At 42.3% G+C, this 20450-nt stretch overlaps 2 long non-coding RNA genes across 2 annotated transcripts in view; both read left to right on the forward strand.

Moving 5' to 3' along the window:
* The window catches only part of LOC144615700 (uncharacterized), a 44882-nt gene extending 24678 nt beyond the window's left edge, over positions 1–20204 (forward strand). The window contains exon 4 of the long non-coding RNA XR_013554181.2: positions 20044–20204. This is a non-coding gene — a long non-coding RNA (uncharacterized LOC144615700). The remainder of the gene's footprint in view (positions 1–20043) is intronic.
* LOC145715305 (uncharacterized) lies at positions 1978–9561 on the forward strand. Its single transcript, XR_014137316.1, has 2 exons — positions 1978–2383; positions 8244–9561. It is a non-coding gene; the product is annotated as an uncharacterized LOC145715305 (long non-coding RNA).
* Positions 20205–20450: the final 246 nt, after the last annotated feature.

A 20450-nucleotide genomic window follows, 5' to 3' on the forward strand; every position in this document is an offset into this window, starting at 1 on the left:
GAGCCTATCCACCTTTTGGGTCTTTATTTCCACATGGGGGCTCCCATGTAAATGTTAAGCTCTATGCTTTTCTCCCCATTACTCTGTTCTATATCAATACGATTCTCAGGCCCAGCCAGAGACCCTGAGAGGGTAGAAGTTTTAATTCCCCTACAATATCAACCAATTCAATCTGACATCTATAAAATATTCCACCAAACAGTGCTTGAATACACATTCCTTTCAAACAAGCATTCTCCAGAATATTTCATAAGCTCAATCATAAAATAAGTCTCAAAAAATTTAAAGAATGTTTACATCAATTAAAGAATGTTTTCATCAATTTAAAGAATGTTTTCATCAATGACATGAAATTAAATTAGAAACTAAAAGGTAGCAAAAAAGGATATCCTTTTTTTGAGGATATCCTGGATATCCTCAGATATTTGGAAATTGAAAAACATACTTCTAAAATCCATAGATCATAGAAGCATTTGCAATGGACACTAGAAAATATTTTTAATTTAATAAAATCAAAAATAAAATTTTTGAATTTGATAAAAACAAAAATAAAATCTCAAAATTTATGAGATGTATCTTAAAGCAATACTTAAAAGTAAATTTATAGCTTTAAGAGTCTTTATCAGAAAAGTGTCAAATCAATAACCTAAGCTTCTACCTTAAGAAACTAGAAAAAGAAGGGCAAATTATACTAATGAAAGCAAGCAGAAGAAATGAAATAACAAGCATAAAAGCAGAAAACAATGAAATAGAAAACAGAAAAAAAAAACAGAGAAAATAAAGGAACCCAAATGTTAAAAATAGAATAGATGGACGGATAAAGACAAATACACACAAACATACAGGACTGAAAGAAAGAACATCACTATTGGCCATGCAGAAATTTAAGGGATTATAAGGCAATATTATAAACATCTTCATGTCAATAGAACAGACAACTTAGATAAAATGGAAAAATCCTAGAAAGGTACAATTACCAAACCAAACTCAAGAAGGTATAAAAAATCAGAGAGAAGTCTGGGAAGATGGTGGAGTATGAGGATCTTAGGCTCACCTCCTCCCACAGATACACCCAGACAACAGCCACATCACTGTAACTAACCCATAAAACGAATCTAGGACTGGCAGAACAGACTCTCCACAGTTAATTGTAGAGAAGAGGCCACACTGGAAAAAAATGGTAGGAAGGGTAGAGTCCCAGGTGGGAACCAAACTAACCTATGAGATTAACTACAAACTCAAGGGATACCACAGCCATGGAGAACAGAGAGGAACAGAATCACGTCAGGCACCCCAGAAATAGGAGACCTGCACTGGGAAGACAGTCCCTATAACATTTGGCTTTGAAAACCAGAGGGGCTTATCTTCTTGAGCTTTTACAATCAGTGGGGCTTGACACCAGCAACTTTAAAACTCAGCAGGCTCAGGGGCTCCCAGGTGGCTCAGTCAATTAAGCGTCTCACTTTGACTCAGGTCATGATCTCACAGCTTTAGGTTCAAGCCCCGCGTCAAGCTCTGTGCCGACAGCTCAGAGCCTGGAGCCTGTTTCGGATTCTGTGTCTCCCTCTTTTTATGCCCCTCCCATGTTCATGTTCTGTCTCTCTCATTCTCTCAAAAATAAATAAACTTTAAAAAAATAATTAAAAAAAATAAAAAAAAAACTCAGTGGGCTCAGCTCTGGGAGAGCCAGAGGGCAACAGGAAATAGTTCCCACTGAAAGGAACAATCCAAATGACAGCCCTGCCTTAGTTTAAAGCTAGGTTCTCTTTTCTGCTTATTATGGATCTTTGATAAGAAATACAATTGCTGAGAAGTCTGTTTTGCTTGCTGTTTGCTACGAGCATTGTGAGGCCTTTCCTGAATGTAACCCACTTGTAAAACTTCCTAAATGTAGTCTGATATGTAATGGAATGAGTGATTGTACATAAACTAACTGGCATTTTTCGCTTCTGTAATCCTGCTTGCTCAACACATTCCTCCCCTTCCCCCTTCCCCCTTTTTCCTCCCGCCACAAGTAACGGACAAAGCCTTCCCGCCAAAGGACAGACAAAGGACGCCCAATCAGAGAACAACAAATGTCCTTACTTTAAAATCAACTAATCAGGCCCCTCATAATTTGAAACCTCCCCTGTGCTATTTGTCTCTGTCTATAAAAACGCTGTACCAACCCTGATCGTGGCCTCTTGCGTCACCGGCGACAAGTGCGCAGAGGACCAGGTTCGAACATGCAATAAACGACCCTTGCCGCTTGGCTTTGACTTACGACTCTGGTGGTCTTTTGTGGGAGGTTTTGGAACTTCAGGCATTACATTTGGAGGTCCCACCGAGATCTCCCCCGAGCCCACCAGACTCCTGGTCAACGGGTCGTATCTGATTCCGATCGGTAAGTAAGCCAGCTCTAACGTTCTTCCTTTTCTCTCTGATCTGTGTTCCTTCTCTGGAGAACCGGTTCTGTCTGGAAGCTGGTGTGACCCTGGCGGACGCGCTATAGGGCACCCGGCCGGGGTCAGTTGGAGACGTCCACTGACATCTGGGGGCCTTCTTGGCCCATCTGGGGGCCTTCTTGGTCCATCAGGGGACCTTCTTGGTCCATCGGGGGGCCTTTTTGGCCCATCAGGATTCTTTTCTGTGGGCTGCTCACGCCCAACGCGCCTGCGAACTAAATACTTTCATTTTCTCTATGAACTTCCAGAGTGCTAAGAAATATCTCTAGGCGTCTAAAAGAAAAAACCATCTAGGCATGCCAATTGTTACCCGTATTTTGATGTGATGTGTGTCTGTGTGTCTGTCTGTTAAATCGACTGGAATGATTGTTGGGAGTCAGGGGCACGCGCCGGACTTACCCTATGTGTAGTCCCACGGCATAAGCTACGGGATTCAAGTGGGCTCTAACCCGATTTCCGTGGTGATCCTCATACGGCTTAAGGCAGTCAAAATTTATTTTGATCCAAGCAGGGGGTTTATACCTGCCCGCCCATGCTAAGAGGCACCTAAGTTCCCACGAGGGACGCGGACGGGTGAGTACACGAGTGCTTCTATGTCAGTCTAAATGTATTGTCACCCCTGGGCCCTTGTAATAACCGCCATCCTAGCCATAACCCTTTCTTTTGGGCTGGCCGAGATGGCCCCAGAAAGTTGGAACCACTGTCAGAGATTCTTGTTGGCTCTTGTTTTTCTTTCGTGCATTGGATGTTTTATTGGAATTAAGTGTTTTTTCGGCTGATCAGAATTAATTATTCCATCCTTTGTTCCTCTTTCCTCCTTCCTCAGCTACCTGCGGCTTTCCCTCCCGCCCCTCCGCCCGGGGCCCAGCCAGGCCACCAGGGGTCTCACCCTCGGAGGTCGCCTGTGCGAACTCCACCGCTGATTTCAGCCGCTTCAGGGCCCCCTCCGTGCCGCCCCCTTCTCTTCTCCTCTTCCTCAGAATCATAACATGGGCCAAACGCAGAGCACCCCTCTCTCCCTCCTTCTCGCCAACTTCAGGGATGTAAAAGCTAGAGGACACAACTTAAGCCTAGACATTCGCAAAAGGAAGTTGATCACCTATTGCCGCTCTAAATGGCCCACCTTTGGGGTCATTTGGCCTACAGAGGGAACCTTCTGCCTCCCTGTGGTCCTTAAAGTAAAATAAAAAATTTTCCTACCAGGGAAAGAACGTCACTCGGATCAGATTCCCTATATTCTGGTGTGGCAAGATTTAGTAGAAAACCCACTCCTTGGATGGCCTCTTCCTTAATAGCAGAGTCGTGCCAAATCCTAGCGGCTAAACCTATCAACCCTTCCAAGCCGCCAACTCCAACTGCACCCCCTGTTCTCCCCGACAGCCAAGATTTACTTTCCCTTGACCCTCCCCCTTACCAGGTTCCTCCTCTTATTCTGCAAGCTGCCCCTATCCCTGCTGCGCTGGCAGAGCCTCCCGTAGCCCAGCCCATAGGAGAACTAGAGAATAGGGAGGCTCAACCCGCGCCCATGCCTAGTGGGGGCGAAGTCCAAAGGCCGGCTGGACGTACCGTAGGCGGGCCCCACATGAGCCAGGACTCCGCCTTCCTGACTCCACCGTAGCTTTACCCTTACGGGAAATAGGGCCTCCCGATGATACGGGGAACCCCCGACTTCAATACTGGCCCTTCTCTACCAGTGGCCTATATAACTGGAAAACCCATAATGCCCCATTTTCTGACAACCCTAAAGATTTAATAAGTCTCTTAGACAGCGTTATGTTTACCCACCAACCCACCTGGGATGATTGTCAGCAGCTCCTCCGAATCCTGTTCACCACCGAGGAGCAAGAAAGAATTCAATTGGAAGCAAGAAAGCTGGTTCCTGGAGATGACGGCCAACCCACTGCTAACCTTGATCTCATTAATGCAGCTTTTCCCTTGACCCGACCCCCACAGGATGGCTGGGACTACAACACGGCAGAAGGTAGGGGATGGCTGTGCATTTATCGCCAGACTCTAATGGTGGGTCTCTGGGCTGCTGCATGCAAGCCCACTAATTTGGCAAAAGTGTATTCAGTAATACAAGGTAAGACAGAGAGCCCTGCCGCTTATTTAAAAAGATTAATGGAAACCTTCAGACAGTATACCCCCATAAACCCCGAGGTCCCCGAAAATCAAGCTGCTGTTGTAATGGCCTTTGTAAATCAGGCAGCCACTGATATTAAAAAGAAACTCCAGAAACTAGAGGACCTGGAGGGAAAACAGATTCAGGACTTACTCCGCATTGCCCAGCGTGTCTATGATAATAGAGAGACTCCAGAGGACAGGCAACTTAAAGCCACTGAGAAAATGACCAAAGTCCTGGCCGCTGTTGTCCAAAAGCCCCTGGATAAACAAAAGCCCCTAGATAAGGACCAATGTGCCTATTACAAAGAAAAAGGCCATTGGGCCCGAGAATGCCCTAAAAAGAAAAAGCCACATCATGATCAAAAACCGTGGCAGCCAAAAACCACACCCGCCCTCTTCACTCAAGATGAAGGGGGGACGGGGTTCGGATCCCCTCCCCAAACCTAGGGTAACGCTACAAGTGGAGGGGAACCCAGTTCAGTTCCTAGTCGACACAGGGGCACAACATTCGGTCTTGATCAGACCCCATGGAAAAATTTCTAAAAAATCTTCCTGGGTCCAAGGGGCTACCGGAATAAAAAAATATCCCTGGACCACCCAGAGGACTGTGGACCTAGGAAATGGAAAGGTCACCCGTTCCTTCCTAGTCATCCTTGACAGCCCATGCCCCTTATTAGGAAGAGACTTACTCACTAAAATGGGGGCCCAGATTCATTTTACGCCAGGGGGCCCCCAAGTGACTGGCCCTCACAACCAACCCATTACCATACTTACTCTAAGATTAGAAGATAAATATCGACTCCATCAGGGGCCACCCTCACAAAGTCAAAACATAGAGCCCTGGCTCCAGCAGTTTCCAGAAGCATGGGCTGAAACCGGGGGTATGGGGTTGGCTAAACATCGCCCAGCTCTATTCATAGAGCTGAAAGCGGGGGCAGATCCAGTTCGGGTCCGACAATACCCGATGTCAATGGAGGCCAGAAATGGCATCACGCCACATATCCGTCGCCTCCTAGACTTAGGCATCTTGCGTCCCTGCCATTCAGCCTGGAACACCCCCCTGCTGCCTGTACAAAAACCTAACAGTGCGGACTACCGTCCGGTACAAGATCTGAGAGAAGTTAACCGCCGAGTCATGGACATACACTCAACAGTACCCAACCCCTATACCCTCCTAAGTGCCCTCAGCCCAGAAAGACAATGGTATACTGTCCTTGATTTAAAAAATACTTTTTTCAGCCTGCCTCTGGCCCCCAAAAGCCAAGAGCTCTTCGCCTTCGAGTGGTCCAACCCTGAGAGGGGCATAAATGGGCAACTCACCTGGACCCGGCTTCCCCAAGGATTTAAAAACTCACTCACCTTGTTCGATGAGGCACTTCACGAGGATCTGGGTGAGTACCGGAATCAAAACCCCGGAGTGACTCTCTTGCAGTATGTTGACGATCTTTTAATCGCCGCTGAGACTGCCGAAGCTTGCTTGCAAGGCACCAAAAATCTCCTCCGGACACTTGGTGCCCTGGGGTACCGGGCTTCAGCAAAGAAAGCCCAAATTTGCAGATCCGAGGTAACCTACTTGGGGTATCTGTTAAGAGAAGGCCAACGATGGCTCACTGATGCACGGAAGGAAACCGTCCTCCGCATCCCCCGACCCACAATGCGAAGACAGGTAAGAGAATTCCTGGGATCGGCCGGGTTCTGCCGCTTGTAGATACCTCGGTTCGCCGAGATAGCTAAGCCTCTTTACCTGGTCACCCGAGAACAGGCGCCCTTTGAGTGGACAGAAAAAACTGAGCAGGCTTTCCAGCAAATCAAACTTGCCCTGTTGTCGGCGCCAGCCTTAGGGCTCCCCGATGTCTCCAAACCCTTTCATCTCTTCGTAGATGAAAACAAGGGGGTAGCCAAAGCAGTGCTGACACAACTCCTTGGTCCATGGCCCAGGCCCACTGCCTATCTTTCAAAAAGACTAGACCTAGTAGCGGCTGGCTGGCCCCCTTGACTCCGTATGATCGCTGCTACAGCTCTAATGGTAAAGGATGCTGATAAGTTAACTATGGGACAAGAGTTACATGTTACAACCCCTCATGCCATCGAGGGAGTCCTCAAACAACCTCCTGACCGATGGATAAGTAACGCCTGACTGGTTCACTACCAGGGACTATTATTAAATCCCCTCAGAATCATTTATGTTCCCCCCCGAACACTAAACCCTGCCTCCCTGTTACCAGACCCGGACTTGGATACCCCCCTCCATGACTGTGCTGAGATATTGGCACAGGTTCATGGAGTTCAGGAAGATTTACAGGATCACCCGCTACCAGACGCCAAGGTTACCTGGTTCACTGACGGCAGCAGCTTTGTACATCAGGGTCAAAGGTACGCGGGGGCAGCAGTCACAACTAAAACTGAGATTGTTTGGGCTGAGCCTTTGCCAGCTGGCACCTCTGCCCAACGGGCTGAACTTGTGGCCTTAACCAAGGCACTGACTTTGGGAAAAGACAAGAGACTAAACGTGTATACCGATAGCAGATATGCTTTTACTACGGCCCACATACATGGAGCTATATACAGAGAGAGGGGACTGTTAACTGCAGAGGGGAAAACTATCAAAAACAAAGAAGAAATATTGGCTCTTTTAAAGGCACTCTGGCTGCCTAAACGACTAGCCATCATACATTGCCCAGGCCACCAAAAACCGGTCACACCGGTGGCCAGAGGAAATAATTTGGCTGACCAGGTGGCCCGAGAGGCGGCCTTACAGGTGGACTGTGCTTTAATGACCACCCTACCAGACCCCGGTTCAGCTAGTTTACCAGAAAGTCCCACCTACACTAAAGAAGACCTAAACTGGATCTAGAAATTGCCTATGACTCAGTGCCTTAACGGATGGTGGAGAGCAGCAGACTGTAACATAATCCTCCCAGAAGAAATGGGAAATAAAGTCTTATCCAAGATGCACCGAGCCACTCATATGGGCACAAGAAAAATGCAAGACTTAATAAAACATGCTAGGATCACCATTAAAGACTCCAGGACAAAAAATAGCAGATAGTTACTAGCTGTAAAGCTTGCCAACTAACTAACACCACCAACCACGGGAAAAACCCTGGCTCCAGAACCCGCAGAACCAGGCCGGGAGCCTATTGGGAAGTAGACTTCACCGAGGTAAAGCCTGGAAAATATGGATACAAATATTTGTTAGTGTTTATAGATACCTTTTCAGGATGGACAGAGGCCTTCCCCACCAAGCATGAGACTGCGCAGGTAGTAGCAAAAAAAATGTTGGAAGACATCATGCCCAGGTACGGATTCCCTACCCTAATAGGATCAGACAACGGACCAGCATTCATTTCAAAGGTAATACAAGGGATAGCGCAGTTTATTGGGGCCGATTGGAAACTACATTGTGCATATAAACCCCAAAGCTCAGGACAGGTAGAAAGAATGAATAGAACCCTAAAAGAGACCCTAACCAAATTGACCATGGAGACTGGCGCTAACTGGGTAGTCTTACTCCCCTACGCTCTGTTCAGGGTGCGGAACTCCCCTTACAAACTGGGATTAACCCCCTTTGAAATCATATATAAAATACCCCCTCCTATAATTCCCAACCTACAGTCTAATGTGTTAACTGAATTTGATGATCATAAACTTCTTATTTCCCTGAGGGAACTCCAGCACACCCACCAGGAAGTTTGGCCCAGATTAAGAGCCATTTATGAGAACGAGCCCCCTCCTGAGCCGCATCACTACCGACCCGGAGATTGGGCATATGTGTGGAGACACAAACAAGAGACCCTCCAACCACGGTGGAAGGGACCCTACATTGTAATCCTAACCACACCCACTGCTCTCAAAGTCGACGGGATTGCTACCTGGATCCATTACACCCACGCCCAACCAGCTGATCCCTTTGCAGTTCGAGAAGACTTCGTGCAGGAAGCCAACACTGCCTGGACGGTTGACCAGAGTAAGACCCATCCTTTAAAATTGACTCTGCATTGAAAACCTGACCCCGAAAACCGGCTGAGACCAAAGGCCTGGGTATCCCATACCAAGACTGTTGCTGCAGCTCTGGACCCACAATGATCGGAGGAACACTCATTAGCGTGCTCCTGTTCACCTCCTACGGACTGATAAGTATTGCAGGCAACCTCCATATACGCTATACTTTAACTTGAGAGGTTTCTAAATTAAAAACCCAGGAAGTCTATAATACTACCCTGCTCTCCGCTTTACTCGGGCCTCTGGCCATTCTACTTCTCGCTCTCACATTAGGCCTCTGCATCATAAACAAAATTATTAATTTTGTCCAAGACAGGTTCAATACTGTACAATTAATGGTCTTATGAACTCAGTACCAACAGCTCGAGACATTACAAATAGAAAACTGAAGATCCAAGATTGGCTCTTTAGGCACAGGGAAAAGGGGGGAATGAAAGGAACAATCCAAATGACAGCCCTGCCTTAGTTTAAAGCTAGGTTCTCTTTTCTGCTTATTATGGATCTTTGATAAGAAATACAATTGCTGAGAAGTCTGTTTTGCTTGCTGTTTGCTACGAGCATTGTGAGGCCTTTCCTGAATGTAACCCGCTGTGTAGTAGAATGGGTTGTAAAACTTCCTAAATGTAGTCTGATATGTAATGGAATGAGTGATTGTACATAAACTAACTGGCATTTCTCGCTTCTGTAATCCTGCTTGCTCAACACATTCCTCCCCTTCCCCCTTCCCCCTTTTTCCTCCCGCCACAAGTAACGGACAAAGCCTTCCCGCCAAAGGACAGACAAAGGACGCCCAATCAGAGAACAACAAATGTCCTTACTTTAAAATCAACTAATCAGGCCCCTCATAATTTGAAACCTCCCCTGTGCTATTTGTCTCTGTCTATAAAAACGCTGTACCAACCCTGATCGTGGCCTCTTGCGTCACCGGCGACGAGTGCGCAGAGGACCAGGTTCGAACCTGCAATAAATGACCCTTGCCGCTTGGCTTTGACTTACGACTCTGGTGGTCTTTTGTGGGAGGTTTTGGAACTTCAGGCATTACACCACCCTTTAAGAGACAGCATAACAAACAACTCCATTGAGATATAGCAAAGCAGCAGCCATTTTAAAAGTACCTGCATTATATGGGAAGGGGATTTATTTACTAATCTCAGAACTTTGCTGGAGGGGCAGGGATCTTTAAGAGACTTCTCTGGGAACAGAAGAGCTGGTTAACATCATTTCTCTCCCCAACCCTCACCCTCCAGCCTAGATATTCAGACACCTTTGGGAACCAGTGTGAACCTATCTTGCTAACACCCTGTGCCTTGTTCCCACATTCTCCTGCCGATCAGGCCCATCTAGCCTGCTCCAATCAGCAGGAGTCCCTCCAAAGCATCTCATTCTGCAAGCAGACCTGCTAGTGACTAGCAGCACTCCAAACCGACTCTTCCTTTAGAGAGAGAACTACACACACATAACTACTACATAACACATAACTACTACACATAACTACACACACCAGTTTAAATGGATCCCCAGCAGTGGGCTGGATGCAAACATCTGATCTGACTGCTAGCCTGTCATCAACAAAAATCTCACAGGAGGCAGCACAAAGAGCCCTGTAGTTCAGGGTCACTGCAACCCCAACAGACAGACTGGAGCAGACATCTGGTGTCTCCACAGGCTTCACTCACCAATGAAAGCCCTTCTTGGGACAATGAAGGGAGACTGCTCTGAAGTGCCAGGTGACCACAGTTCCAAAAAATAGGCTGAGGGGAAGCATCTGGTCTGACCCAACTACAGGACCAAGACAGCCCCAGAATTTCCCTTTAACCACACACAGACCAAACCCTGCCCACAACAGGCAAAGAGGGCAATTGCAGCCAAGTTGACTGAAGGCAAATGCAGCTCAATCACAACAGAAGGGCACACACAAAACACATAGGAGACACCCCTGAAGCATCAGGTTCTGGTGAGAAGGAACATCATGCAGGAAAGGACTACAGGACCTCTTCTTTATAAGGTCACTATTTTCAAGATGAGGAGACATAAATGACCTTCCTAACACATGGAAACAGATGCAGAGAGTTAGACAAAATGAGGAGACAGAGGAATATGTCCCAAATAAAACAGGACAAAATAAGGCAAAACAACTAAATGAGATGGAGACAAGCAATATGCATGGTAGAGAATTCAGAGTAATGGTCATAAAGATACTTGCTGGACTTGAGAAAAAAGTGGATGATCATAGTGACACCTTCAACAAAAAGATAGAAAATAGGAAAAAGAAGCAGAGATGAGAAGTTAATAAATGAAATTTAAAATACATTCAAGAGAATAAATAGTAGACTAGAGGAAGCACAATAATGGATCAGAGAACTGGAAGACAGAGTAATAGAAAGCAACCAAACTGAACAGCAAAAATAAAAAAAGAATAAAAACTTGAATATGTTAAGGGAACTCAGCATATTATCAGATGTAATAACACTGGTGTTATAGGAATCCCCAAAGGAAAAGAGAATAAGGGAGCAGAAAATTTATTTGAAGAAATAATTTATTTGAAGAAAATTTCCTGAATCTGGGGAATGAAACAGAAATCCAGATCCAGGAAGCACAGAGATCCCCCAAAGAGGTCCACAGCAAGATACACAATAAGTAAAATGACCAAAAGTAGGGGTGCCTGGATGGCTCAGAGGAGCACATGACTATTCATCTCAGGATTGTGAGTTTGAGCCTCACATTAGATGTAAATAAATAGACATAAATAAATAGACTAAATAAATAGACATAAATAAATAGACTAACTTAAAAAAAAAAAGACCAAAAATAGTGATAAAGAGAGAATTTTAAAAGCAGCAAGTGAAGATAAGACAGTTAAATAGAAGGCAAACCCCATAAGGCTATCAACTGAATTTTCAGCAGAAACTTTGCAGGCCAGAAGGGAGTGGCATGATATATTCACAGCACTTAAAGGGAAAAACTTGCAGTCAAGAATATTCTGTCAAGCCTATCATTCAGAATAGAAGGAGAGATAAACAATTTGCCAGGAAAACAAAAGTTGAAGGAATTCATTCACAGTCTTTCAAGAAACTTAAATAAAAGGTAATTCTTTGAGTGGAAAGAAAAGACCATAAACAGGAGTAAGAAAATTAGGAAAGGAAAAAATTTCAGAGATACATATAAACATAACAAAAATAATAATCACTTATAAGCCAGTCCAGAAGTTATAGCACAAAAGCAATAAAATAACTCAAAAGATTTACAAAATAATAGGATGTAAATAAAGTGTGACATCATGTACATAAAACGTGGGAGAGGAGTGCAAATTTAGTGATTTAGAATGGGTTCAAATTTTAGCAACCATCATCTTAATATATATAGACTGCTTAATATAGACTGTACAGAATGTTATATATAAATGTAAAGGTAACCAGAAATCAATAACCTGTAGTAGACAAGCAGAAAATAAAGAGAAAGGAATCCAAGCATAGCACTAAAGAAAGCCATTACACCACAAGGGAAGAGAACAACAAAGGAACAGATAGAAACTACGAAAACAACTATAAGGTAACAACATGGTAATAAGTGCATACCTATCAATAATTACTTTGAATGTAAATGGACTAAGTGCTCCAATAAAAATATAGGCACCAGGAAGATTATTATCATTACTAAAAGCAGGGTAATTCCCAATGTTTGGAGTGTACTTTGGAGCTATAGTCCCCAGGACCCCCCCCTCCAAAAAAAAATCAAAATCAAATAAGTCAAAGAAAGACTCCAGTGAAGGAGTCACCCTTTTAATTCAAGCAGCTTAATCTGTGATCTTAGGTAAGTGACTTTCAACTCCCCCAGCAGAGTGAATCCAGACACAGCAGGTAGTGTTAGCCACACCACAGACACATCCTTGCTCAGCTAAAAGATAATCAAGAGTTGTTCTATTATTAATAACAACTTTGGCCAGAGAGTCTAGAGAATCTTTATTGGGAAGCTATTGTCCTAGCACGAGATGCTGCAGTATCTTCAACAATAAAGGAGAGGGTTTGTTTTGTTTTTAATGTTTATTTATGTTGAGAGAGAGTGAGTGCACAAGCATGGCAGGGACGGGGCAGGGGGAATGAGAGAGAGAAAAAGAGAGAGAGAATATCCCAAGCAGGCTCCACACTCAGTGCACAGCCCAACTTGAGGCTTGATCTCATGATTACAAGATCCTGACCTGAGCCAATATCAAGAGTTGCATGCTTAACCGACTGAGCCACCCAGGTACCCAAGGAGAGAGTTTTGATCATATTTTCATTTTCACTTACTCCTAACCAGGGAACACGGCCCTGTCAAAGGAAGCAAATCCTTAATCATGAATGCCTCCTGGTATTTCCTTTCTAATTTGACAATGTAGATCCAGGAAAGTTGGTCATTGAGATGTCTAGTTTCCTTGTGAAAAGTTTCTTTGTGAAAAGTTAGTTAGATAACCTAAGAAGCATTGCTCAGCTATCTTCCCACAACCTAGGCATTCATAGACCCAAGAATAATAACCACCATAGACATAGACAAACCCTGTCAGGGCACAAATCATTCCCATTAGGGTGGTAGGATTTCTGTGTTTATTCAAGCAAGAGATCAGGTTTTCAGTGCATATGTGGAGAAAATCTAGCCTGAAAGAATGAGTCATTCTCAATACTTTGCAAAGATAGGTGGTGCTGGTGACAACTCTTAGAGAGTTGTGGCAAATCTGATAGATAATCCTGAGAAAATGGGGTGCAAGTGTACTAAGATTTATATAAGGAGTTGTATCTAATTGGGTGCATACAGTTATAACTGAAGAAAGGTAAAATAAAGCACAAGTTGTTCTGGCCATCAAAGGTGAACTTGGTAAGAGACTACTAATGGGGTTCGACTATAGTTTATGGTGACATTAGGAAAAGAAATTCATTACAGGGTGGACCAGGGGGGTCTCTAGCACCATGGACAGATCAAAATTTTTGATGACAAATCCAATAGGCTGGAAGGTTACCCCCCTTAGCAATGGTCTGGGAGACACAAATGAGCAAGTTCTCTTTCCAGGCCAATTACAGAGTAAAGGAAAGGAAGACAAGAAAAGATTCTGTTTAATTGAAGTATGAAATGTTGTTCTGGCATCTATGGCAGAAGCAGTCTACCTTGATGTCAGCTTCTCCTCTCCCTTGTCTATGTGATTTGGAGGTCTCCAGCATCTCTACACACTAGATGTCAGGTGGAGACTCCTCAGCTGTGAGATGATTATCGAAGGCTCCATGCTCCCACAGTCATAGGGCTCAGTGCTCTAATCCATCAGTGTCAATGGTCAGGAGAACTTGGTAAGGTCATTTTCAGTGGGGCTCAAGAGCTGTTTTACTTCGATGATGTTCTCAAAATACCTAGTCTCTGGACAACCTGGGAGAAATGGACAAATTCCTAAACACCCACACACTTCCAAAACTCAAGCAGGAAGAAATAGAAAACTCGAATAGACCATAACCAGTGAAGAAATTGAATCAGTTGTCAAAAATCTCCCAACAAATAAGAGCCCAGGACCAGATGGCTTCCCTGGGGAAGTCTACCAGACATTTTAAGCAGAGATAATACCTATCCTTCTCAAGCTGTTCCAAAAAATAGAAAGGGAAGGAAAACTTCCAGACTCATTCTATGAAGCCAGCATTACTTTGATTCCTAAACCAGACAGAGACCCAGTAAAAAAAGAGAACTACAGGCCAATATCCCTGATGAATATGGATGCAAAAATTCTCAACAAGATACTAGCAAATCGAATTCAACAGCATATAAAAAGAATTATTCACCATGATCAAGTGGGATTCATTCCTGGGCTACAGGGCTGGTTCAACATTCGCAAATCAATCAATGTGATACATCACATTAATAAAAGAAAAAATATGAACCATATGATCCTGTCAACTGATGCAGAAAAAGCCTTTGACAAAATTCAGCATCCTTTCTTAATAAAAACCCTCGAGAAAGTCGGGACAGAAGGAACATACTTAAACATCATAAAAGCCATTTATGAAAAGATCACAGCTAATATCATCCTCAATGGGGAAAAACTGAGAGCTTTCCCCCTGAGATCAGGAACACGACAGGAATGTCCACTCTCACCGCTGTTGTTTAACATAGTGTTGGAAGTTCTAGCATCAGCAGTCAAACAAAAGGAAATCAAAGGCATCAAAATTGGTAAAGATGAAGTCAAGCTTTCACTTTTTGCAGATGACATAATATTATACATGGAAAATCTGATAGACTCCACCAAAAGTCTGCTAGAACTGACAAATGAATTCAGCAAAGTCACAGGATACAAAATCAACGTACAGAAATCAGTTGCATTCTTATACACTAATAATGAAGCAACAGAAAGACAAATAAAGAAACTGATCCCAATCACAATGGAACCAAGAAGCATAAAATACCTAGGAATAAACCTAACCAAAGATGTAAGAGATCTGTATGCTGAAAACTATAGAAAGCTGATGAAGGAAATTGAAGAAGATACAAAGAAATGGAAAAACATTCCATGCTCATGGATTGGAAGAATAAATATTGTTAAAATGTCAAAACTACCCAAAGCTATCTACACATTCAATGCAATCCCAATCAAAATTGCACCAGCATTCTTCTTGAAGCTAGAACAAGCAATCCTAAAATTTGTATGGAACCACAAAAGACCCCGAATAGCTAAAGTAATTTTGAAGAAGACCAAAGCGGGAGGCATCACATTCTCAGACTTTAGCCTCTACTACAAAGCTGTAACCATTAAGACAGCATGTATTGGCACAAAAACAGACATAGACCAATGGAATCGAATAGAGACTCCAGAATTGGACCCACAAAAGTATGGCCAACTAATCTTTGACAAAGCAGGAAAGAATATCCAGTGGACAAAAGACATTTGTCTCTTTAACAAATGGTGCTGGGAGAACTGGACAGCAACATGCAGAAGGATGAAACTAGACCACTTTCTTACACCACTCACAAAAACTCAAAATAGATAAAGGACCTGAATGTGAGACAGGATACCATCAAAACCCTAGAGGAGAAAGCAGGAAAAAACCTCTCTGACCTCATCCCCAAAGGCACATCCCCTGACACATCCCCAAAGGCAAGGCAATTAAAACCAAAAATGAACTACTGGGACCTCATGAAGATAAAAAGCTTCTGCACTGCAAAGGAAACAATCAACAAAACTAAAAGACAACCAACGGAATGGGAAAAGATATTTGCAAATGACATATCGGACTAAGGGCTAGCATCCAAAATCTGAAACTCCACACCTGAAACTCCACACCTGAAAAACAAATAATCCAGTGAAGAAATAGGAAGAAGACATGAATAGACACTTTTCTAAAGAAGACATCCAGATGGCTAACAGGCACATGAAAAGATGCTCAATGTCGCTCTTCATCAGGGAAATACAAATCAAAACCACACTGAGATACCACATTATTGCCAGTCAGAGTGGCTAAAATGAACAAATCAGGAGACTATAGATGCTGGAGAGGATGTGGAGAAACGGGAACCCTCTTGCACTGTTGGTGGGAATGCAAACTGGTGCAGCCGCTCTGGGAAACAGTGTGGAGGTTCCTCAAAAAATTAAAAATAGATCTACCCTATGACCCAGCAATGGCACTGCTAGGAATTTACCCAAGGGATACGGGAGTGCTGATGCCTAGGGGCACTTGTACCCCAATGTTTATAGCAGCACTCTCAACAATAGCCAAATTATGGAAAGAGCCTAAATGTCCATCAACTGATGACTGGATAAAGAAATTGTGGTTTATATACACAATGGAATACTACTTGGCAATGAGAAAGAATGAACTATGGCCTTTTGTAGCAACATGGATGGAACTGGAGAGTGTTATGCTAAGTGAAATAAGTCATACAGAGAAGGCCAGATACCATATGTTTTCACTCTTATGTGGATCCTGAGAAACTTAACAGAAGACCATGGGGGAGGTTAAGGGGGGAAAAAAACTTACAGAGAGGGAAGGAGGCAAACCATTAGAGACTCTTAAAAACTGAGAATAAACTGAGGGTTGATGGGACATGGGAGGGAAGGGAAAATGGGTGATGGGCATTGAGGAGGGCACCTGTTGGGATGAGCACTGGGTGTTGTATGGAAACAAGTTTGCCAATAAATTTCATATTTAAAAAATAATAAAATGCAAACAAAAATAAAAAATAATAATTTAAATATTCAAATAAGTAGCTAATTAGACAGTAATAATATCATCATAGAAATTAGGAAATATTTATCATCATAGAAATTAGGAATATAGTGGAATGAATATAACAAAAATATTATATATCAAAACTCGAGGATGCATCTAGATTATCATAAAAAGATTTATATTGTATGATTCCACTTATGTGAGGTATCTAGAATAGTGAGATTCATAAATACAGAAAGTTGAATGGTGGTTTCCAGGGGCCAGCAGGAGAGAGGAAAATGGGGAGTTCTTGTTCAATGGATGTAGTTTCAGTTTTATAAGATGTAAAATTCTGGCGATTGGTTGCACATCAGTGTGAACATAGGTAACTTTAATGAACTACACACTTCAAAATGGTTAAGATGGTAAATTTTATATGTATTTTATCACAACTCTAATTTTTTTAATTAATAGAGGATTTTATGAACAACTGTATCTAATAATTTTAAAAAGTTAAATGAAATATCTTAGAAAAATATAAATTACCAAATCTGAAAACATGAGTAGACATATAATTCTTAAAGATGTAATGCAAAAACTTACTTCTGCCAAAAAAAGATAGTAATCACCGTTACTTTGGTTCCTACCTTCTGTCCCGATTGGCTTCTACCCGTCTCATCTTTCATCTCATCAGCCTAATGAAGAGTTGATAGGGCAGGTTGAATGCTGTTATCTCTTCATGTGGTCTCTAGTCACTTGGAGCTTTAAATCCCCTTGCTCCCCTACACCCACCCTCTGTTTCAGCCAGTCTGATCTCATCAGTTTTTCCCTAGTAGTCTCTGCTTTGAAATTGTCTTCATACAGCTTCTACCTAGAAACCTATGTTTTCACTTATTTTTCCAGTTGTCTATTTTTAGGGTCCATTTAAAATCTAGGCTGCTCACAAGCCTTGATAAGATTTAGAAAGCTGTCCCACTTCCTAGTTCATGCTCAAAAAATGTGGACTTGAAAGTTCACATGCTTACTTTGAAATTAGTCATTTTACCGTGTCTTGTATTGGACTTTCCTAATTGTCAGCTGTTCCATGTATTCTCCTTGGGGTCTTGAGTGGTACCTGGACAGTTAGGGCATGAATCCAGGGTTCTTGAGGTTGGAGTAGAAAGGGACTGTTGCTTTATTAAGAATGCTCACCTCTTCAGCTGGCTGGAGAAGACCACACTCCAGTGCAGGCTCTGTGTCGGCTTGTTGCTTCCCTAGGGTTCTGCTTACAACTTGAATGCCCAGTTACTGGTACTCTTCCCACAATGTATAGTCAGCTGCCTGACCTATTGAGACCCGTTGGTAGTATCCTGGCTTGCTTTCTTTTCTTTTTTCTTTTCTTTTCTCTTTTCTTTCCTCTTTTCTTTTCCTTTTCTTTTCTTTTTTATTTTCTTTTTAGAGACGGTGAGAGCTCAGGGAGGGGGGCACGTAAAACGGGAGGAAGAGAATTCCAAGAAGGTTCCAGCAGAGCCTGACGCAGGTCCCGACCCCATGACCCTGAGATTCTAACCTGAGTCAAAATCAAGAGTTGAATGCTCAACCAACCGAGCCACCCAGACACCTCTCCTGGCTGTATTAACAATTATATATTTTTTCAAGTTTATTTATTTATTTTGAAAGAGAGAATGCTAATGGTTTGGGAGGCAGAGAGAGAGAGAGAGAGAGAGAATCCCAAGCAGGCTCCACACTGTCAATGCAGAGACCAATGCAGGGCTTAAACTCACAAACTCTGAGATAATGACCTGAGCCAAAGTCGGATGCTTAACTGACTGAGCCAGCAAAGCATCCCATATTTCTAAGTATAGATGAAAAAACCATACATTCACATTACAAACAAAATGAGGACTATTCAGAAATATTTTAAATTAGAGATGCTTTTGGTAGAAGGTAATACCTTAAACAAAATATGTAATGTCACATGTAAAAAGAAATCCCAAGTTCAGGCAATTTTAGGGCTAGTTTATTGAGGCTCAACAATGTTATGAACTCAGGATGTTTTTCTTTTCTCTCTGCTTCTTTTAACATATCTGCTTCTCTTCAGATTAACTATCTTCAACCAAGATGTCTTTAATAGTTTTAGGTGTCATATTTAGACATAGCACAATATACAGCTAAAGAGTTATTGTTTACTTTTATTTATAACATTGAACAAACCTTTTCTGATGTCTCTCAGTAAATGTATGTCTTGACCTAAATTGGATTACTTGCCCATTACGAAACAAATGACTGGCCAGCGGAACAGCACCACTATGATTAGCTTAGAGCCTTGGACTGCTCAGTACATGATCAGTTGATGGCCCTAGAATTCCTTGAAGCAAATTGCTCTGTGGAAGAGGGTGGATGCCTGAACTGAGTTATTTTTTTAGGAAGCTGGAAGGGGATTTCCAGCATGACAGCAGAGTTGGCAACAACATGACAGTTGTAGGAATAAAGACAGTAGAAAGCATTCATAATCTACTCAATGGAGACAATCATGATGTCTTTGTACAGACTTTTTAAAAAAATTTTGTGTACAAAAATATCTATTTCTTTTAACCAAATTTAGTTAAATTAAGTTTTGACCAAAATTGGATTGTAATATTTTTTTATAATATGACTTGGTAGCTGTTGCCTTTCTGTTAGTGAATATGGGTTTCATCATTATTTTAATGTTGCCATATTTTATTAAATATGTATGTCATAATTTAATAAATTTTCTTTTCTTGAACATTTTAAATATTTAGAAAATGATTCAGTGAACAATTTGTTAAAACATCTTTGCACACTTTATTTTTTCCTGGAGGGAAAGACATAGGAATAAAATTGCTAGAATCTGGACTTGTGGTGTTCTTTCAGAAAGATTATATGTAGCTGACAGTGTGTGGATGTACTTACCTTCTTTCCAACCTGATCAACTAGATATTAGTGATGTGTTTACTGATCTGTGAGGCAATTATAGCTTAGTCATTAAAAGCATTGGTTTTGGGGGTTTACCTACCTGGGATTATATCATAACTCTATTATTTACCAGTTGTATGACTTTGGGAAGTCATATAACTTAACTTCTCTGAGCTGGTTTTATCTGTAAAGTTGGAGGCGGGGAGGGTGTTCATACTTGATTAGTATTGATAGTTGGGAAGATTAATGGACATAATGTTTTTAATTCCTTATTCTAGGCCCTGGTACATAATAAAGTCAGAATATTTGAGATGTGCTTTTAAAATTTATTATAAAATAAAATATCTTAATTTTGAATTAATTATTTTTACTTTCTCATTTTTTTCCCCGAACAAATCCCATAGCTGGGCTGAGAAAAGAGATGCATTGAAACTTGTAACATCTGAAGATAAGGAAGACTTGGGAAAGTTAGTGGATGTGTACTGAAGCATCTAAATAAATTTAGTGCTGAAGCATCCAAATAAAGATTGGTTATTACTGGAGAGCTTTGTCCTTCAGGACCCATCCATTGGTGAGCTGGGTTGTATGTGTCTGGGTGCATGTGCGCGTTTGCATTAGCACACTTGGGTGTATGTGTGTGCATGTGCACGCTTGGGTGTACACATGTTTATGTGAGCTTTCCCTCATATTTCTGAATCTTTTTCTGAGCTTGTGAAGGTATTTAAGAATGTTTTCCTTGAAACTTTATTATATCTCACGAATCAAACTATCAATACGTCGAGAATTTTTTAGAGACTGGTATTTGATGTAT

The sequence above is a fragment of the Panthera onca genome, chromosome A1 (genome assembly GCF_046562875.1).
Source record: "Panthera onca isolate mPanOnc1 chromosome A1, mPanOnc1 haplotype 2, whole genome shotgun sequence".
Lineage (NCBI taxonomy): Eukaryota > Metazoa > Chordata > Mammalia > Carnivora > Felidae > Panthera > Panthera onca.